Here is a 19,933-nt window from a genome sequence, read left to right as displayed (position 1 = left end):
AATCTAATCCAGAGTCCAGTGACATTCAGGAAAAAAGAAATAGCTATTTTACTGAACATCAAGAAAGTTCTTACTAAGTTGTAAAAATTGTTAGAAAAAAGAATGGGAGAAAGGAAGATGGAACAAAAGAATGAATGAGAACTGAGTTCTACTAAGGAGAGTCAATGTTATTTCATTATTTTATATGCTCTGAGTGCCTAGGTGATGTGATTTTGCACCAGAAGAAAAAAGACATACCTCCTCAAATTACCAACACAATAGCTTTCTTTTCTGTGTATAGATGAGGATCAACAGTAGTAATCCAAAATGTTTCCCAAAAGTTTTTTTTTTCAAAGACACAGAAATAGAAGATCCATATGAAAAAAGATCCAATCTGGAAGGATGAAGACTGTGTCTTCTAAATCTTGTGACCAAGAGTGGCTGTTCACCAAGTGTCAGCATCTGAAGAAAGCGCCAACTGTAGGAGTGTCTTCTTGAGAGAGTAATGCCTCCTGGGACAGAGAAGCAAAAGAAGGAGAAAGAAATACTACTGAATGCAAATGACTGGATGACAAACAACAATCAGTTGTTAAGTATGCAAAAATTTTCAAGCTCATTCTAGTCAACTTTAAAAGACTACATGGAGTTAGTAATACATGTGGCCAAGCCCAGCTGGCACTGGGGTCATCAATGACAGCAGCAATCAAAGGTACTCTTCAGCAGGTAATCCAGTTCTCTTTAATAAATAATCAGTATAGTTAACAAACTCAAAAATCTATTCCATGAACTAGAGCAAATAGTTCAAAAATTCATATGGAACCACAAAAGACCCCGAATAGCCAAAGCAATCCTGAGAAGGAAGAATAAAGCAGGGAGAATTACGCTCCCTGACTTCAAGCTCTACTACAAAGCCACAGTAATCGAGACAATTTGGTACTGGCACAAGAACAGACCCATAGACCAGTGGAACAGACTAGAGAGTCCAGATATAAACCCAAGCATATATAGTCAATTAATATACGATAAAGGAGCCATGGATATACAATGGGGAAATGACAGCCTCTTCAACAGCTGGTGTTGGCAATACTGGACAGCTACATGTAAGAGAATGAAACTGAATTATTGTCTAACCCTGTACACAAAAGTAAACTCAAAATGGATCAAAGACCTGAATGTAAGTCATGAAACCATAAAACTCTTAGAAAAAAACATAGGCAAAAATCTCTTGGACATAAACATGAGCAACTTCTTCATGAACATATCTCCCTGGGGAAGGGAAACAAAAGCAAAAATGAACAAGTGGGACTATATCAAGCTGAAAAGCTTCTGTACAGCAAAGGATACCATCAGTAGAACAAAAAGACATCCTACAGTATGAGAGAATATATTCATAAATGACAGATCTGATAAAGGGTTGACATCCAAAATATATAAAGAGCTCACACACCTCAATGAACAAAAAGCAAATACTCCAATAAAAAAATGGGCACAGGATCTGAAGACACTTCTCCAAAGAAGAAATTCAGAAGGCCAACAGACACATGAAAAGATGCTTCACATCGCTAATCATCGGGGAAATGCAAATAAAAACCACAATGAGATATCACCTCACACCAGTTAGGATGGCCAACATCTAAAAGACAAACAACAACAAATGTCAGCAAGGATGTGGAGAAAGGGGAACCCTCCTACACTGCTGGTGGGAATGTAAACTAGTTCAACCAATGTGGAAAGCAGTATGGAGGTTCCTCAAAAAACTAAAAATAGAAATACCATTTGACCCAGGAATTCCACTCTTATGCATTTACCCTAAGAATGCAGCAGCCCAGTTTGAAAAAGACATATGCACCCCTATGTTTATTGCAGCACTATTTACAATAGCCAAGAAATGGAAGCAACCTAAATGTCCATCAGTAGATGAATGGATAAAGAAGATGTGGTACATACACACAAGGGAATATTATTCAGCCACAAGAAGAAAACATACCCTACCATTTGCAACAACATGTACAGAGATGGAGGGTATTATGCTCAGTGAAATAAGCCAAGCAGAGAAAGACAAGTATCAAATGATTTCACTCATCTGTGGAGTGTAACAACAAAGAAAAAACTGAAGGAACAAAACAGCAGCAGACTCACAGAACCCAAGAATGGATTATCAGTTACCAAAGGGAAAGGGACTCGGGAGGATGGGTGGGAAGGAAGGGATAAGGGGGAAAATGGGGCATTATGATTAGCACACATAATGTAGAGAGGTGGGGACATGGGGAAGGCAGTATATACAGAGAAGACAAGTAATGATTCTATACCATCCTACTATGCTGATGGACAGTGACTGTAATAGGGTATGCTGGGGGGACTTGATAATAGGGGGAGTCTAGTAACCATAATGTTCAAGTAATTGTATGTTAACGATATCAAAATAAACTTTTAAAAATATATTTCATGTTTTTTATAGCAAGATGATGGATGGTCATATCACACAACCACACAGACAATTAATATTAGGTAGTCTAGCAAACAGACCAAGCACTCTGGTGCCTAATAAAATAAATATTATAACACTACTAATGCAGACATCTATGCTAGCAGAAATGATAGAACAATCATGTAAAAAATACATTTGTAGGTCTGGCAGAAAAACAAAGTTAATGTAGAAACTGAGTGACATCAAAGTTAATTTGACACACAGGGTAGTTTTACACACCCCTGTAAGATATCTTACAGAATTAGGAATCTGTTACATTTTGGCAGCAAATTAAGGCAACATTTCTTAAAATGTGTCATATCATTTAATTTCTATCAAACTAAAAATTATAGAATATTTAGTAGGCAGAAATAAAATACACTGAGTGGGATTAACAGCAGATAAAACATCACAGAAGAAAAGATTGGAGAATGTAAAAACCTAACAACAGAAATGATCCAAAATGAAATCTGGAATACAAGAAGACTGAGAAAAAAGAGCAGAGCATCAGTGGGCTATGGGACAAACTTAAGCCTAATAATATACATATATACACACAGCCTAATAATATACACACATATACATATGTGTGTGTGTACATGTATATATAGTAACATATAATTGGAAATCTGGGGTTGGGGGACTGACTTAAACAAATAATATCCAAAAATTTTCCAAATTTGATGAAAATTATAAACCCGCAGATCCAAGAAACTCATCAAATACCAAACACAAGAAAGATGAAGAAAACTAAAACTTCACCAAGAAACAAACAGTATCAAATTGTTAAAACCAGAGATAAAAAAAATTAAGCCTTAAAACCAGCCAGAGGAATACAGAATGGGAGAAAATACCTGCAGATCATCTATCTGATAAGTAGTTAATATCCAGAATATAGAAAGAATGTCTACAACTCAACAACCACCAAAAAAAAAAAAACCCAGTTTAAAAACGGGCAAGAGAACTGAATAGACATTTGTCCAAACAAGATACATTAATGGTCAATTTGCACATGAAAGATGCCCTACCTATTAATTATTAAGGAAATGCATATCAAAACCACAATTAGATACCCCTCATACTCATTGGCACTGTTACTGTCAAAAAAAAAGGGGGCCAGGAAATAAAAATGTTGGCAAGGATGCAGAGAAACTGGAACCCTTATGCACTGTTGGTGGGAATACAAAATGGTACAGCTGCTGTGGAAAACAGGATAGCAGTTCCTCAAAATTTAAATATAGAATTACCACATGATCCAGCAACTCCACTTCTGAGTATCTACTTAAAAGAATTGAAAGCAAGATTTAAAAGAGATACCTGCATGCCTATATTCATAGCAATCTTCTTCACAATAACTGAATCACAGGAAGAATCCAAGTGGCCATCAATGGATAAATAAATAATCAAAATATAGTATATACGTACAATGGAGTATTATTTGGCCTTTAAAATGGAAGGAAATTCTGACACAAACTACAACATGGATGAACCTTGATGACATCAGGCTCAGTGAAATAAGCCAGTCACAAAAAGACAAATACTGTATGATTCCACTTAATGAGGTACCTACAGTAGTCAAAATTATAAGAGACAGAGAGTAGACTGGTGTGTACCAGAGGCTTCAGAGAAGGGGAAATGCAGAATTATTCTTTAACAGGTAGAGTTTCAATTCTGCAAGATGAAGAGTTCCAAGGGTAAATGGTTGTGATGGTTGCAGAATGATATGAATGTACTTAAGAACTGCACACTTAAAAATGGTTGAAATGGGAATGTCAGGATTAAAGATGGTGGTGTGAGAGGTGACACAGAGTCTTCCTCCTAAAACCACATACAATACGAAAATATAATTAATACAACTAATCCTGAGAGAGCAAAAGGAAAGAGGAGTGTGCCTGTTCTCTGGAGAAACATACACCTGGAGAAAAGAGCAGACAGAACAGGGTAACATACCAAAGCTGTGGCTTAGTGGGACCCAAGCCCTACCCCCAAACCAGCCCACCGGTGGGAGGAAGAAAAGAGAGTGGGGAGGGAATGAAGGCTTGGGACTGCTGAATACCTAACTCCAGATAACTAACTCTGCGAGCACAAACCTACATTTCATGGTGCTTGCATGATACTCTCATGATTACAGGGTTGGAAAGCTGGGACAGGCAGGGTTCCTAGGGAGACTGAGATTCCAGCCACTTGTGGAAAGCAGGGATCCATATCTGGCAGCTCTGGTACAAAAGCTTATACCTGTGTGCTCAGACCACTGGTTCAGCCAGTGGAGACAGGCATAGCAGCCGGGAAGCAGGAAACAGCGCTTTCCTCCCCCCAGGCACCAAAGCTGCTCCCCTGACACCCCCCAACATTGCTTCAGGGGCTGAGCAGCTCCAGAGAGTAGAGTTTCTGGACACTAGAGGACGCCATATACAAATATGAAACACCAAAGGAACCTGCTCCAGAGTAAAATTATTAATACAACTCCCGAGAAAGATAAAGATTTAAATGACATGGACCGCATGACTCTACCTGAAAGGGAGTTCAAAATATAAATCATTAACATGCTCATGGAGGTACGTAAAGATATTTAAGAACTCAGAATGAATTCCAGTAGGAGATCCAATGGTTGAAGAGCACAATGGAGGGTATTAAAAGCAGACTGCATACGGTGGAAGAGACGATAAATGAAATAGAAACTAGAGAAGAGGAGTACAAAGAAGCTGAGGCACAGAGAGAAAAAAGGATCTCCAAGAATGAAAGAATATTGAGACAACTGTGTGACCAATCCAAACGGAACAATATTCACATTATAGAGACACCAGAAGAAGAAAAGAAAAAGGGACAGGAAATGTCTTTGAGGAGGTAATTGCTGAAAACTTCCCCAATCAGGGGAAGGAGACAGTCTCTCAGGCCATGGAGATCCACAGATTACCCAACACAAGGGACCCAAGGAAGACAACATCAAGACATACAGGAATTAAAATGGCAAAGATCAAGGATAAGGACAGACTATTAAAAGCAGAGAGAGAGAGAAATAAGATCACATACAAAGGAAAGCCCATCAGGCTACCATCAGACTTCTCAGCAGCAACCTTACAGGCCAGAGGGAGTGGCATAATGTATTTAATGCAATGAAGCAGAAGGGCCTCAAACCAAGATTACTTTATCCAGCAAGATTATCATTTAAATTTGAAGGAGGGAATAAACAATTTCCAGATAAGCAAAAACTGAGAGAATTTCCCTCCCACAAACCATTTCTACAGTCTATTTTGGAGGGACTGCTATAAATGGAAGTGTTCTTAAGGTTTAATAGCTGTCACCAGAGGTAACAAAACCATAGTAAAGAAAGCAGAACAGCTAATTACTAAGCAAATGCAAAATTAAATCAACTATCCCCAAAGTCAATCAAGGGACAGACAAACAGTACAGAATATGATACCTAATATATAAAGAATAGAGGAGGAAGAAAAAGGAGGAGAAAAAGAAAAGAACCTTTAGATTGTGTCGGCAATAGCATACAAAGTGAGTTAAGTTAGACTCTTAGATAGTAAGGTAGTTAACCTTAAACCTTTGGTAACCGTGAATCTAAAGTCTGCGATGGCAATAAGTACATACCTATCAATAATCACCCTAAATGTAAATGGATTGAATGCACCAATCAAAAGACAGAGTCATTGAATGGATAAAAAAACAAGACCGATCTCTATGCTGCCTACAAGATACTCACTTCAAACCCAAAGACATACACAGACTAAAAGTGAAGGGATGGAAAAAGATATTTCATGCAACTAATACAGAGAAAAAAGCAGGAGTTGCAGTACTTGTATCAGACAAAATAGACTTCAAAACAAAGAAAGTCACAAGAGACAAAGAAGGACATTACATGATGATAAAGGGGTCAATCCAACAAGAAGATATAACCATTATAAATATCTATGCTCCCAACACAGGAGCACCTACATATGTCAAACAAACACTAAAAGAATTAAAAGGGGAAATAGAATGCAATGCATTCATTCTAGGAGACTTCAACACTCCACTCATTCTGAAGGACAGATCAATCAGACAGAAAATAAGTAAGGACACACAGGCACTGAACAACACATTAGAACAGATGGACATCTGTAGAACAGACATCTACAGAACTCTACACCCAAAAGCAGCAGAATACACATTCTCCTCAAGTACACATGGAACATTTTCAAGAATGGATCATATACTAGGCCACAAAAAGAGCCTCAGTAAATTCAAAAAGACTGAAATTGTACCAACCAGTTTCTCAGACCACAAGGGTATGAAACTAGAAATAAATTATGCAAAGAAAATGAAAAATCCCACAGGCACATGGAGGCTTCACAACATGCTCCTAAATAACCAGTGGATCAATGACAAAATAAAAATAGAGATCAAACAATATATGAAGACAAATGACAACAATAATTCAACACCGCAAAATCTGTGGGATACAGTCAAGGACATGCTAAGAGGAAAGAATATTGCAATATAGGCCTACCTCAGGGAAGGAGAACAATCCCATATAAGCTGTCGAAACACACAATTAATGAAACTAGAAAAAGAAGAACAAATGAGGCCCAAAGTCATAGAAGGAGGGACATAATAAAGATTAGAGCAGAAATAAATAAAATTGAGAAGAATAAAACAATAGAAAGAATCAATGAAAGCAAGAGCTGGTTATTCAGAAAATAAACAAAATAGATAAACCCACAGCAAGACTTATCAACAAAAAAAGAGTCTACACACATAAACAGAATCAGAAATGAGAAAGGAAAAGTCACTATGGATACCACAGAAATACAAGGAATTATTAGAGAATACTATGAAAAATTAAATGCTAACAAATTGGATAACCTAGAAGAAATGGACAACTTTCTAAAAAAATACAACATTCCAAGGCTGACCAAGGAAGAAACAGAAAATCTGAACAGACCAATTACCACCAATGAAATTGAACTGGTAATCAAAAAAATACCTAAGAACAAAATACCTGGACCAGATGGCTTCACCGTTGAATTTTATCAAACATTTAGTGAAGACCTAATACCCATCCTCCTTAAAGTTTTCCGAAGAGTAGAAGAAGAGGGAATACTTCCAAACTCATTCTATGAGGCCAGCATAACTCTAATACCAAAACCAGGCAAAGACACCACAAAAAAAGAAAATTACAGACCAATATCCCTGATGAACATACATGCAAAAATACTCAACAAAATATTAGCAAACCGATTCAAAAATACATCAAGAAAATCATCCATCATGATCAAGTAGGATTTATTCCAGAGATGCAAGGATGGTACAACATTCGAAAATCCATCAACATCATCTATCACATCAACAAAAAGGACAAAAACCATATGATCATCTCCACAGATGCTGAAAAAGCATTTGACAAAATTCAACATCCATTCATGATTAAAAACTCTCAACTCTCAATAAAATGGGTATAGGGGGCAAGTACCTCAACATAATAAAGGCCATATATGACAAACCCACAGCCGACATACTTAACAGCGAGAAGCTGAAAGCTTTTTATTTAAGATCGGGTACAAGACAAGAATGCTCACTTTCCCCACTTCTATTCAACATAGTAGTGGAGGTCCTAGGCACACCAATCAGACAACATGAAGAAATAAAAGGCATCCAGATTAGCAAGGAAGAAGTTAAACTGTCCCTGTTTGCAAATGACATGATATTGTACATAAAAAACCCTAAAGAATCCACTCCAAAACTACTAGGTCTAATATCTGAATTCAGCAAAGTTGCAGGATACAAAATTAATACACAGAAATCTGTGGCCTTCCTATACACTAACAATGAACTAGCAGAGAGAGAAATCAAAAAAACAATTTCATTCACAATTGCATCAAAAAGAATAAAATACCTAGGAATAAACCTAACCAAGGAAGTGAAAGACCTATACCCTGAAAACTGTAAGACACTCATAAGAGAAATTAAAGATACCAATGAATGGAAACACATCCCATGCTCATGGATAGAAAGAATTAATATTGTCAAAATGGCCATCTTGCCTAAAGCAATCTACAGATTCAATGCAATTCCTATCAAAATACCAACAGCACACTTTAGTGAACTACAGAAAATCGTTCTAAAATTCATATGGAACCACAAAAGACCTCAAAGAGCCAAAGCAATTCTCAGAATGAAGAATAAAGCTGGGGGCATTATGCTCCTAAACTTCAAGCTCTACTAGAAAGCCACAGTAATCAAGACAATTTGGTACTGGCACAAGAACAGACTCATAGACTAATGGAACAGACTAGAGAGCCCTGATATAAACCCAAGCACACATGGTCAATTAATATATGATAAAGGAGCCATAGATATACAATGGGAAAATGACAACCTCTTCAGCAGCTGGTGTTGGCAAAACTGGACAGCTACATGCAAGAGAATGAAACTCGATTATTGTTTAACTCCATACACAAAAGTAAACTCGAAATGGATCAAAGACTTGAATGTAAGTCATGAAACCATAAAACTCTTAGAAGACAACATAGGCAAAAATCTCCTGAATATAAGCATGACCAACTTCTTCCTGAACGCATCTCCTCAAGAAAGGGAAACAAAAGCAAAAATGAGAACATGGGACTACATCAAATTAAAAAGTTTCTGTACAGCAAAGGACTCCATCAACAGAACAAAAAGGCATCCTACAGTATGGGAGAATATATTTGTAAATGACATATCCGACAAGGGGTTAACATCTAAAATATATAAAGAACTTACAAGCCTCAACTCCCAAAAAGCAAATAACCTGATTAACAAAGCAGCAGAGGACATGAAGAGACAGTTCTCCAAAGAAGAAATTCAGATGGCCAACAGATACATGAAAAGATGCTCATCACTAATCATCAGGGAAATGCAAATTAAAACCACAATGAGATATCACCTCACACCAGTAAGGATTGCCAGCATCGAAAAGACTAAGAACAACAAATGCTGGCGGAGAAAGGGGAACCCTCCTACACTGCTGGTGGGCATGTAAGATAGTTCGACCATTGTGGAAAGCAATATGCAGGTTCCTCAAAAAACTAAAAATAGAAATACCATTTGACCCAGGAATTCCACTCCTTGGAATTTACCCGAAGAATACAACTTCTCAGATTCAAAAAGACATATACACCCCTATGTTTATTACAGCACTTTTTACATTAGTCAAGATATGGAAGCAACCTAAGTGTTCATCAGTAGATGGATAAAGATGTGGTACATATACATAATGGAATACTACTCAGCCAAAAGAAAGAAACAAATCCTACAATTTGCAACAACATGGATGGAGCTGGAGGACATTATGCTCAGTGAAATAAGCCACACGGAGAAAGACAAATGCCAAATGATTTCCCTCATTTGTGGAGTATAACAATGAAGCAAAACTGAGGGAACAAAATAGCAGCCTATTCAGAGACTCCAAGAATGAACTAGTGGTTACCAAAGGGCAGGTGTGTGGGAGGGTGGGTGGGGAGGGAGGGAGAAGGGGATTGAGGGGTATTGTTTAGTACACATGGTGGGGGGATCACAGGGAGAACAGTGTAGCACAGAGAAGGCACATAGTGGATATGTGGCATCTTGCTGCACTGATGGACAGTGACTGCATTGGGGTATGGGGGGACTTATAATATGGGTAAATGTAGTAACCACATTGTTTTTTCATGTGAAACCTTCATAAGAGTGTATATCAATCAATCATACCTTAATAAAAAATGTTTTTAAAAAATGGTTGAAATGGTAAATTTATGTTACTTGTATTACACCAGAATGTTTTTTTAATTGAAAAATAAAAGGCAAGCAGAAGAACACAACTACACATTACGTACAAAGGGATAAAGAAAAAGGAAAGAGCGGCAGATGACTTATCATTGGAAATAATGAAGGCCACAAGACAGTGAAGCAACATCTTTAAAGTACTAAAAGAGAAAGACTATCAGTATTCTACATCCAGTGAAAATAGATTCTATAGATCAAGGCAAAGCTTCTTCAGACATGCAAAAGCTGGAAGGATTCATTACAAGCAAACCTGTACCACAAGAAACGTTAAAGGAAGTCCTTCATTCAAAAGGAAATTTCTGCACCAGGTAGAAATCTGGAACTAAACAGAAAAATGAAGAGCACTTGAAATTATAAATAGAATACAGATACAGTACTTGACAAAGGCTTGCATTATAATGAGCCATCAGATTCATCTACTTTATTAAAATAAAGGAAAAAAGCACTAACAAGAATTTTAATACACAAATCTTTCAAAATGCCTGTCTTCCAAAATAACAATAATAATAAAGTACCTTGATTAATAGAACTCACTTCCCATCACAACATTACTGTAGAGAAAATCAATGTTATCTTTTCCACAAAAAGAAGTCCCAAGGTACAAGCTATTTGTCCAGTAATAAAGTGAGTCTTTCAAAGAAGTAAAATTAAAATCTTGGTTCCAGCTCAGAGTCCTACTACACAAACACTTTTAAAGGGCTTGCCTACAGAGAAATTCCTTGAGATAAACACAATGGTGATTAAATATAATTTATCTATGTTCATTGTCTCCAGGGAACCCCAAAGTCACTTACAAGTAAGCTACAAAGACAGCAAAGAATGTCCCTTGCTTTCAAGAAGTCTGAAAGGCAGCATTAGGTTTCAATGTGTTGGTCAGGTTATCCCAAATAAGCAAAAGAAGAAAACTTTTGCCAAGTCTTCCTAAGGAAACTGAACTTATCAAAGCAAAGGTGTCAAAGCAGTAACTGCACAACAAAGTTTCATGGCTGGGTGCTAAAAGAGGAAGAAGAAAACACCGATATTTAATGCCACTCTATTATAGCCCAAACCTCAGAGGGAATGTGGTTAGTAATAAAGCCTCTGTAATATCACTGATGCCAAATAGATTACAGAATGGGAATCCTGCCTGCCTCCTATCCCTATGAATACATAATGTTAAACACAATTCATACACTCAGAGATTCCTTTAGACTACAAGCAGATTTTATAATCCAAGTTCACAATGACAGACTATCTGCTACTCTCAGAAAGACACCTAATTGGTATACAACATAATTCCAAGATGTTGCTCTGACAGAATTCTAGGGGAAGGCTTACTACTGTTACCTGACCTAGACCCAAATTCTTTACTCCATAAAGACAATGGGAAAAGTGCTGTCTGAATACTGAAACTGATTTCAGTATTCACTGGTGAATACCATGGCACAGCAAATAGCATTCTTTCAGTACTTCATGGCAAATAAACCTTTGGGTAACTTTCCTTTTACTATGAAAATAAAATTTATCAAAATAAATACATTAAAACATAGAACAGAATTTAAAGAAAGTGAAAACAACTCAAAGGTCCACCAATGAATGAATGGATAAACAAAATGTGGTAATCCATACAATGGACTATTATTCATCTGTAAGAAAGGAATTAAGTACAGAAACATGCTACAACAGAGATGAACCTTAAAAACATTAAGTGAAAGAAACAGTAACAGAGGGCCATTTATGGTATGATTCCATTTAAATTAAATATCCAAAACAGGCAAATCCACAGGGACAAAAATCAGACTAGTGGCTGACGGAGGATCGGGAGAGGGACTGCTTAAAGGATATGCAGTTTCTTTTTGGGATGATGAAAATATTCTTGAATTAGATAGTGGTGGTGGCTGTACACCACTTTGAATATACTTTAGTATATATAGCTTTTAAGCCTCTAAACTGTATGTTTTAAATGGTTAAATGATGAATTTTAACTTAGGTGAATTTTACCCCAATAGACAAAAAAGAAGTATGTTTCCAAGTGGTAGTTACCTAATACCTGTATCTCCCGTTACTTAAAATGCTGTTTATAAAACACTTTCAGAAATACTTAAAATTTCATATACTGACATTCTAGAAAAGGCAAAACTATAGAGAGTTAGTAAACAGATCATTGGTTGCCAGGGACAAGTTTGGAGGGAGTTAAATAGGTGAGGCACAAATTTTTTTTACAGCAATGAAACTATTTCATATGATATCTTAATGGTGAATATATTAAAAGTTTGTCAAAACCCAAAGAACTTTAAAGCACAAAGAATAAACCTTAATGTATGCAATTTTTAAAATAATCATTTAAGAGGTAAAGCAATCTCAGCATGGAATGCAAAACATGACAAAACAATCTAAGTCTATTATAAATATGAAACAACCTCACAAAAGCGGGTGGAAGAGTAAGGTGCTGACGAAATGAGTAATGCTGGAAATGAGTGGAGTCCATAAGACTAAAGGCAAAAGGAACTATCCATAAACCCTGTACTCTAAATGATAAAGCTGTTTCCCACAGAGGCACAGATTAAATCTGAAACCATGACACATTTACTGCAATTGAAGAATTAAATAAATGGATGGTGGAGGGTGGGAGCCAGGTTTCTCACTGGTGAAGTGGAGGTTAAAATGATTCACATGGTAGGGAATCAGACTTGGGGACATCAGTATAAATTCATGTTAAGCTTACATAGGGAAATATTTATAGAGACAAGTATATACATAACTTAATATACACACGTGTATCTCCTTGTTCTGTCACTCAGAGGTCCTAGAAGCAACAGTACTCTAGTAGCAACCAACACATCTAGCACCCAGTTCTTGGTTTCTAATACCATTTTCCAATAAAAGGAACTAAGGCTCCTTGGGAAAATGACTGATGATAGGACTGGAGCATGATATATAAGATGAGCCTGAAGCATTTTATATTAGCAAAAAGAAAATGTTCATACACACGTAATCATGATGCCAAAGGGAAGGGATACAGGAGCCAACTGAAACAGTTCCCAACAGCCAAAAATGGAACAACTGAAATTTAAGTAGATACCTCACCCTTAAGTGTGATAACTCAGCACTCACTAAGTATGGGCAATGCACAGTGACTTTCTTCTAGAGAACAGTATAGAAAGGGAAGGACAAAAGGGTAACGTTACAAGTGAAGAAAGCAAACACTACCTCAAGTGAGGTGATCAAGGTTAACATCAACTGATAAATCATATCAACAGTATGTACTCTTAATATGCAATGAGAATGACAATTTGCCTCACTGGGCTTCCTTCCAAAAACATTGTATTTTTACGTTAAGCCTCTATTACATTAATAAATGTTTATAGATGTGTTGGAATATTAACAAGATAATATATATGAAAGCACATGGCACATGGTAAGGGCTCAACATATTGGCAGTCTAACCATTAGAAAAACATAATCAGGCAAATCCCAACTAAATATTCTACAAAATTATCTAACAGTTATCTTCAAAACTGCCAGGGCCATTAGAAACTAGGAAAGTTTGAGAAATTGTTACACCCAAGAGGAACTGAGATATGACTATTAAATGTAATATAACACCCTGAATGGGATCCTGAAACACAAAATGGGACAAACTGTGGAACTCTAAATAAAAGTATAGATATTTAATAATAATGGTTCATTAATTCTGACAGATGCACCACACAAATGTAAGACATTAAAGGAAACTGGGTGTGGCACGGATAGGAACACTCTGTACTATTTCCTAACAATTCAGTAAATCTAACACTCAAAAACACTTAAAAAAGCTTATTTAAAAAAATAGTTTATTGTTTTAAAATTTTTATTATCTATTTCATGCATGAAATTTTACTCAGTGCATTTGGGACGCAAAAGATGTCTAAAACATGGTCTTGGCCCTCAAGAAGATTGTTGTCTCATTGTGAGGTAAGACAAATGCTCATGAAACAAAAACAGGTAGTATTAATTTGAGAAGTATACATTAATGTGTATTAGGACTATAAAGGTCTAGAGGAGATAAAACTTGAGCTTGTAGCTTAAAAAGTATGGCAGGGTACCAAATTAAAACAATGACAAACTGGTACATTTACAAAAACAACCAGAAGGGTGAAGAAAGAAGAAAAAACGAAAAAAATGAAAATATTTAGCCTTGAAAAGTGACAACTTAAAAGGAAGACATGATAGCAGTGTTCAAATACTGTGTCATATGGCAGAACTAATAGAGTTACATCATATACCCACTTAACTTACTAGCTGGCCCCTGGTAAAATGTGACCAACACTCAAGGACATAGTGACAGCTGTTCAGTAGAGCCACAACAGGAACTGCCAATTTGGAAAGACAGGAAGCAGGTGGCCAAGCGCTTCTCCACAACTTGTAAAGGAGAGTGTGCATCTGAGTCCAATGAAGCAAAAATTTAGGCTCAAAACCTGCAAACATTGTTGATACCAATGTGTCAAATGCTTTTATATATATTATCTCATTTAATATTCACAACCCATCTATAAACATTTATTAATGTAATAGAGGCTTAATGCAAAAATAGAATAAATCCTGCAAGGAAGCAGGAACACATTATAATTCTCCACCATCCCCCACTCTCTTATAGGGATTTGATAGCTGTTTTAAAAAGCAAAACTGTTTGTGAAGGCCTACAAATCTATGTAAAAATTTATTTCCTCTTGCTCCTTCCTTCAGTCAAGCTCAGTGACTCTCAGTGTATTATGAATTACATATAAGAATTAATATGATTATATATAATAAGCATGCACACTACACTTTCTAATTAATTTAGAGAATTTTCATGTATAGTTTTCATCTTATGGGATTTTTGTGTCATGGACTGACTTTAGAACTGAATCCTGGGGAAGAATCCCATTGCAGGCTTACTCCACAAGCACTCTAAGGCAGCATCAGGGAAGGGAGATGGGCTGAATCCTATCACAACACAAAAAAACAGTCTAATAATTAGAGCTATCTACAAATGGCATAGGCTACCTCAAAGTAATGAATATTCTGTCATCAAAGTGTTCAAAGAGGCTAAAAAAGCATTTTAGAAGAGAGCAAATGGGTAAAAGTTAAGATCTCTTCCAAGTCTTAGATTCTATAATGGGTAGACTTTCAAAACCTGACAAGAGGAGGGCAACCTATTTAAGGGCAAAATGAAAAAAGGACAAAAACGCAAGAATGACATGGTACGTGAAATTCATTGCTGGGGAATGTAGAAGTTCATTTCCACCTGCAGATCTCTGTACTTCGTTTTAGCTCCAGGAAAGCTCTTCAAATCTTTTAGGCCACAGTTCAAACATCTTCTCTTTAGTGAAGCTTCCTTACCAGTGACTCACTTGTCACACCACTTTCTTTTATTTTCTGACCAGATTACAGCCCATAGGCCAAATCTAGTTTGCCCCATGTTTTTGTACTGCCTATGAGCTAAGAATGGTTTTCACACTTTTAAATGGTTGAAAAAAATCAAGAGTACTTTGTGACATGGCAAAAACTGTGTAAAACTCAAATTTCAGTGTCCAAAGTGCAATTAGAACAAAGACATGTTCATTTGTGTACTGTCTGTGGCTGCTTTTTGCACTAAAACGACAGTGTTGAGGAGGTGAGACAGGGACTGTAAGGCCCACAAAGGCTACAATATTCACTTTCTTGTCCTTTACAGAAAAAGTTTACTGATCACTCATTTACAACATTACCTGAAATGATCCTATCTATTTGCTTATGTGTTATCCTCATTCTCACACACACAGAATAAAGCTCAATGAGGGCAGAGATCACGTCTGTTTTGTTCCCCCACTGAAGCCCAGCATTTAGAAAAAATCCTGGAACAAAATAAGGGCTCAATAAATATTTGGTGAATAAATTAATGAGTGAGCCATAAATGCCATTCTGAGGAGGTTTAAAGTTAAGACCTCAGCCATTCGAGATTTTGTACATATATGATAAGCATAGAAACTCTTGCAGAAAAAAGGAACTATTCTAGCAGAGAGAAGGAGCAGACAGCTTAAAGTAATGGTAGTCACCAACTAGTCCAGGTCATCGGGTTTCTTCATCAGACTGTACAGGTTTTACTGAGATCAAGAGATTCTAAAACAACTTGTGCAGGGTGTCACAACATTCTGTCAGCTGACTGTGCTTGTTTACCCTGAGATGCAAATACTTTGAGAAACTTCATTTCCTATACATAGTATACAGCACTCACACCATACCAAATCTTAATAAATAGATCTAGATCACATGTTCATGAAATTTTAGTATCTAATTTTTCCTAGGTTGATCAATCTATTCTGTAAGCAGCTGAAAACTCTTTAGAAATTAAAAGGTTACCACCCACAGACCAGAAGTAGCATTTTAATCTTTCTATACTAGCCAGCAAGTGGGCATGTGACTTCAAAAAAACACAAGCCAACTCTTTTGGTAGAGGACAAGATATTGGTGAATTAAATCCCACCTATAAGCATGTTTGCTACACGATGCTTGTAAAACTACCACTTACAACTGGAGGCTCACTCTTCTAATCTACAAGTGGGGAAAAAAGTGTACCTACTCCTGGAGGAATCTTGTCATTAACAAATTAACATTCTCATAAAGTTCTTTCCTCCGGGCTTTGCAACAATTTCAGTACACAGGTACTCCAAAGACAAGCATTTGGTTTAAGTAATCACTTCCAAAATTTAAGATACTGTTCAGAAGGTATAAACAAACAAATTTTATTTTAAAGCACCTAACTGCTTCTTAAGCCCTAGATTTTTTTATTATTATCATTAATTTAGGAAATTAGACGTTTCAAAAAGATGCTATGGTACAGATACCTCTGATGAATATGTCAGACTTATAGCAACCATTTTGGATTAGTGTAAGTGTGTGTGTTTTCACCTTCCTTTCCTCTATGACAAATCAGGATGAAAAGGCAAAAAGCCTTGGCTAGATCTACCAAGACTAATATGTAAGGTATCACCAAAGAAAAGGGGGTAAATTAGCCAACAGCTCAAGTGGGCTGTTTCAAGAAACTCTGCTGCAGATTCACCCGAGGGATCCTCACTATCAATGAATGCTGTTAAGGGATGAACCAAACCAAATCGCTGGACCGACGCTACACACCCCTTTGGTTAGGCTGAAAAAGCAGGGGTTTGCAAGCTATACACCAATCTCTAACCCTTTAGGGTAAGTGCAACTCGGCGCGCCCCTTTCCCCTTCCTAAAAGGATTAACAGAAGGCACTTTGACACCAACCAGCCTAGACTCACATCCCACCCTGCACCACGGATTATGCCGGTTCCCAGTGCAGCAGGCTCACCCCTTCCATCCAACGACAAGTTCAAAATCAAAACAAAAGGTGTAAAACTGGTTTCAGGTGGCAATGGCTGATCCCTAGTGGTCAACTTCTGGGGACGCCAGAGGGAGCGAGCGCTCGTAGCACCCCAAACCCCCACCAGAGCCAGCTCCCAAACAATCCCTCGGGCCTCGGCCCAACTCACACGCCCCTCCCTCCTGGAGGGGGTCTGCCAGGAAAGGGACGAGGCGAAGGGGTGGGAAGAGAAACCCCAGGGTCAAAATGACAGCGAAACGAGCCGGGAAGAAAAACAGGCCCGGCGGGTTGATGGGGGTCGAGTTCTAGGCCCGGGGCTTCAGCCGCGAACGGGGGTCGCCAAGGGTCCGAGTCACGCCAGGCCGCGAGCGGGTGCCGGGCCCACGTCGGCGGCGCCGCCCGGCCACGCTCCCCTCAACACTCTCCCCACCCAGGGCGGAGAGCCCGTGAAGGGCCGCGGCCGCCGCCGCCGCCGGAGCCCGGGGAGGGGGCATTCACTCACCGGCGGGGAGGGGAGGAGCAGCCGGCGTCTCCGCCAGCGCCGTCGCTCGATCTCACGCGCCGGCTCCTGCCGCTGCGGCCGCCGCGCCCCGTCCATTCCCCCCAACCACCCTCCCCTCCCTGCCCTCCCCCCGCACCGCCTCAGGCGCCGCAGCCGCCGCTGCAGCCGCAACGGTCCCCTCAGCCCGCGCGGGAGCGCGAACCGGCGCGAGGGGGCGAGAGCGCGCCCGCCGCCGCCACCGCCCACAACCTCCGCCCCCGTCCGGCGGCGCACGCGCGAGGTGGCGGCGGGCGCGCGCACGCCACAGGGGGCGGGCCGGGCTCCCGGAAGGCGTGGCCCCGCCCCTAGCACGCCCACCCACGCGGTCGCCGGGTAGCTGAGCTGAGACAGTGTGGCTGCCCATGGGCTGCCGCAGATGGGTTCCTCCTGGGTTAGAAGCTCCTGTAACCGAGCTAGTCCGAGGTATTTTTCTGGGAAGGCGAGGCCAAGAGAAATGTAGGTTTCAAGATCAGCAATGCAGATCTCTGGCCGCCCCTGGGGGTCACACACCTGTTCTTCCTACATTGAATCGGAAGGCCTTCTTTCCTTCCCCGATTAAGCAGATTTCCGTCGGCTATTAGAAAGGACTGAGGGTGTGACTTCTTTGCGTCCGGTATTACCCCTGAAGGGGTCACAAGCAGCCATCATCCTATCCTTTAGTTTTTTCCATTTTCCTAATTCATTTATTCATTCATCACGTAGGTATTGAGGCTTCTTCCGTATGCTAGGCCCTGTTCGAGTTGCTGGGAAGACAATGGGGATGAGTCCCTGGCCTCATAGAGTTAGATCTGGTGGATAAGGAAAACGTTAAAGGGAGAGTTAAGTTACACAAAATTAAAATTTCCGATTAGTAAAATCTCTGAGAAGTGACATGGTGCTAAAAGGACCTGTATTTGGGGGCAGCCGGGGATGGGGGTTGGATTAATTTAGTCAGCGATGTTTAGGCTGCAATCCAAAGGCTGATTTAGGAAAAGTTAACTAGGTCCAAAGGATGAGAGCTGGGCATGGCCACATTGGGCTCTGAAAGACCACCGCTGAATGTGGAATTCAGTGTGAGTGTGGGAAAATGTAAGCAATACATGAGGCAGGGATTTGAGAATTCTGAGGATTTTTCACTATTTCTGTTTTTAAAGCCATAGCAGTATGAAAAGGAGTCTGGAGGGGGCTCAGGGCTTTGGCAGAGGGACCATTTAGGAGGCTGCTGTAACAGGTCAAGGTTTAAGTGATGGTAGAGGAGGATATTAAAAAATATATCCATTCTACTTTTTAGGGAGTAAAATGGATAGGACTTGATGATAGATCACATGAAGAGTGAAGGCCAGGGAGTTAGGTGGCAAGTTTGACTCTTAGATTTAAGTTTGATGGGGGGTGCGATTATAGATCTCAGGAACACTGAAGGAGGCCCCTGAGGAGAGTAACTAAAAATGGATAATAAATGTAAAAGCTGAAACTGTAAGTAAAGTTCTAGAAGATAACAGAGAAAAAAATCCTTCTGACCTTTATATCGGCAAAGGTTTCTTAGGACACAAAAAGCATGAACCATAAAAGCAATGATTCATAAGTTGAATTTCATCAAAATAAAAAACTTATATTCTTTGAAAGGCACCATTAAAAAAAGTGAAAAGACAAGCCACAGTCTGGGGGTGGGGGTACTCAAAATATAATATATCTGACAAAAGGCTTGTATCCAGAAAATATAAAGAACTCTTACAACTGAATAATAAGAAAGATAGTAAACAACCCAATAAAACAATGGGCAAAAAGTTTTGGTAAACACTTCACCAAAGAAGGTATAAAAATGGCCAATAAACAACAAAAAGATGTTCAACATCTTTAAT

At 38.8% G+C, this 19,933-nt stretch overlaps 1 protein-coding gene and 1 long non-coding RNA gene across 7 annotated transcripts in view; one reads left to right on the top strand and one right to left on the bottom strand.

The window, feature by feature from the left end:
• Nucleotides 1–18,188, bottom strand: part of TMCC1 (transmembrane and coiled-coil domain family 1) — a 343,299-nt gene extending 325,111 nt beyond the window's left edge. For 3 of the 6 annotated variants that reach the window (XM_036911435.2, XM_057506354.1, XM_036911433.2), the window contains exon 1: nt 18,057–18,188. The gene's annotated coding sequence lies outside the window, so the exon portion shown is untranslated. Of the gene's footprint in view, nt 1–237; nt 492–18,056 lie in introns of all 6 variants that reach the window. The other 3 variants (XM_057506348.1, XM_057506360.1, XM_036911436.2) reach the window with 2 other exon arrangements.
• The window catches only part of LOC118925538 (uncharacterized), a 40,852-nt gene that overhangs the window by 14,995 nt on the left and 5,924 nt on the right, over nt 1–19,933 (top strand). The gene's annotated exons all lie outside the window — the stretch shown is intronic.

The sequence above is a fragment of the Manis pentadactyla genome, chromosome 1 (assembly GCF_030020395.1).
Source record: "Manis pentadactyla isolate mManPen7 chromosome 1, mManPen7.hap1, whole genome shotgun sequence".
NCBI lineage: Eukaryota > Metazoa > Chordata > Mammalia > Pholidota > Manidae > Manis > Manis pentadactyla.
This window is presented reverse-complemented; position numbering and strand designations above follow the sequence as displayed.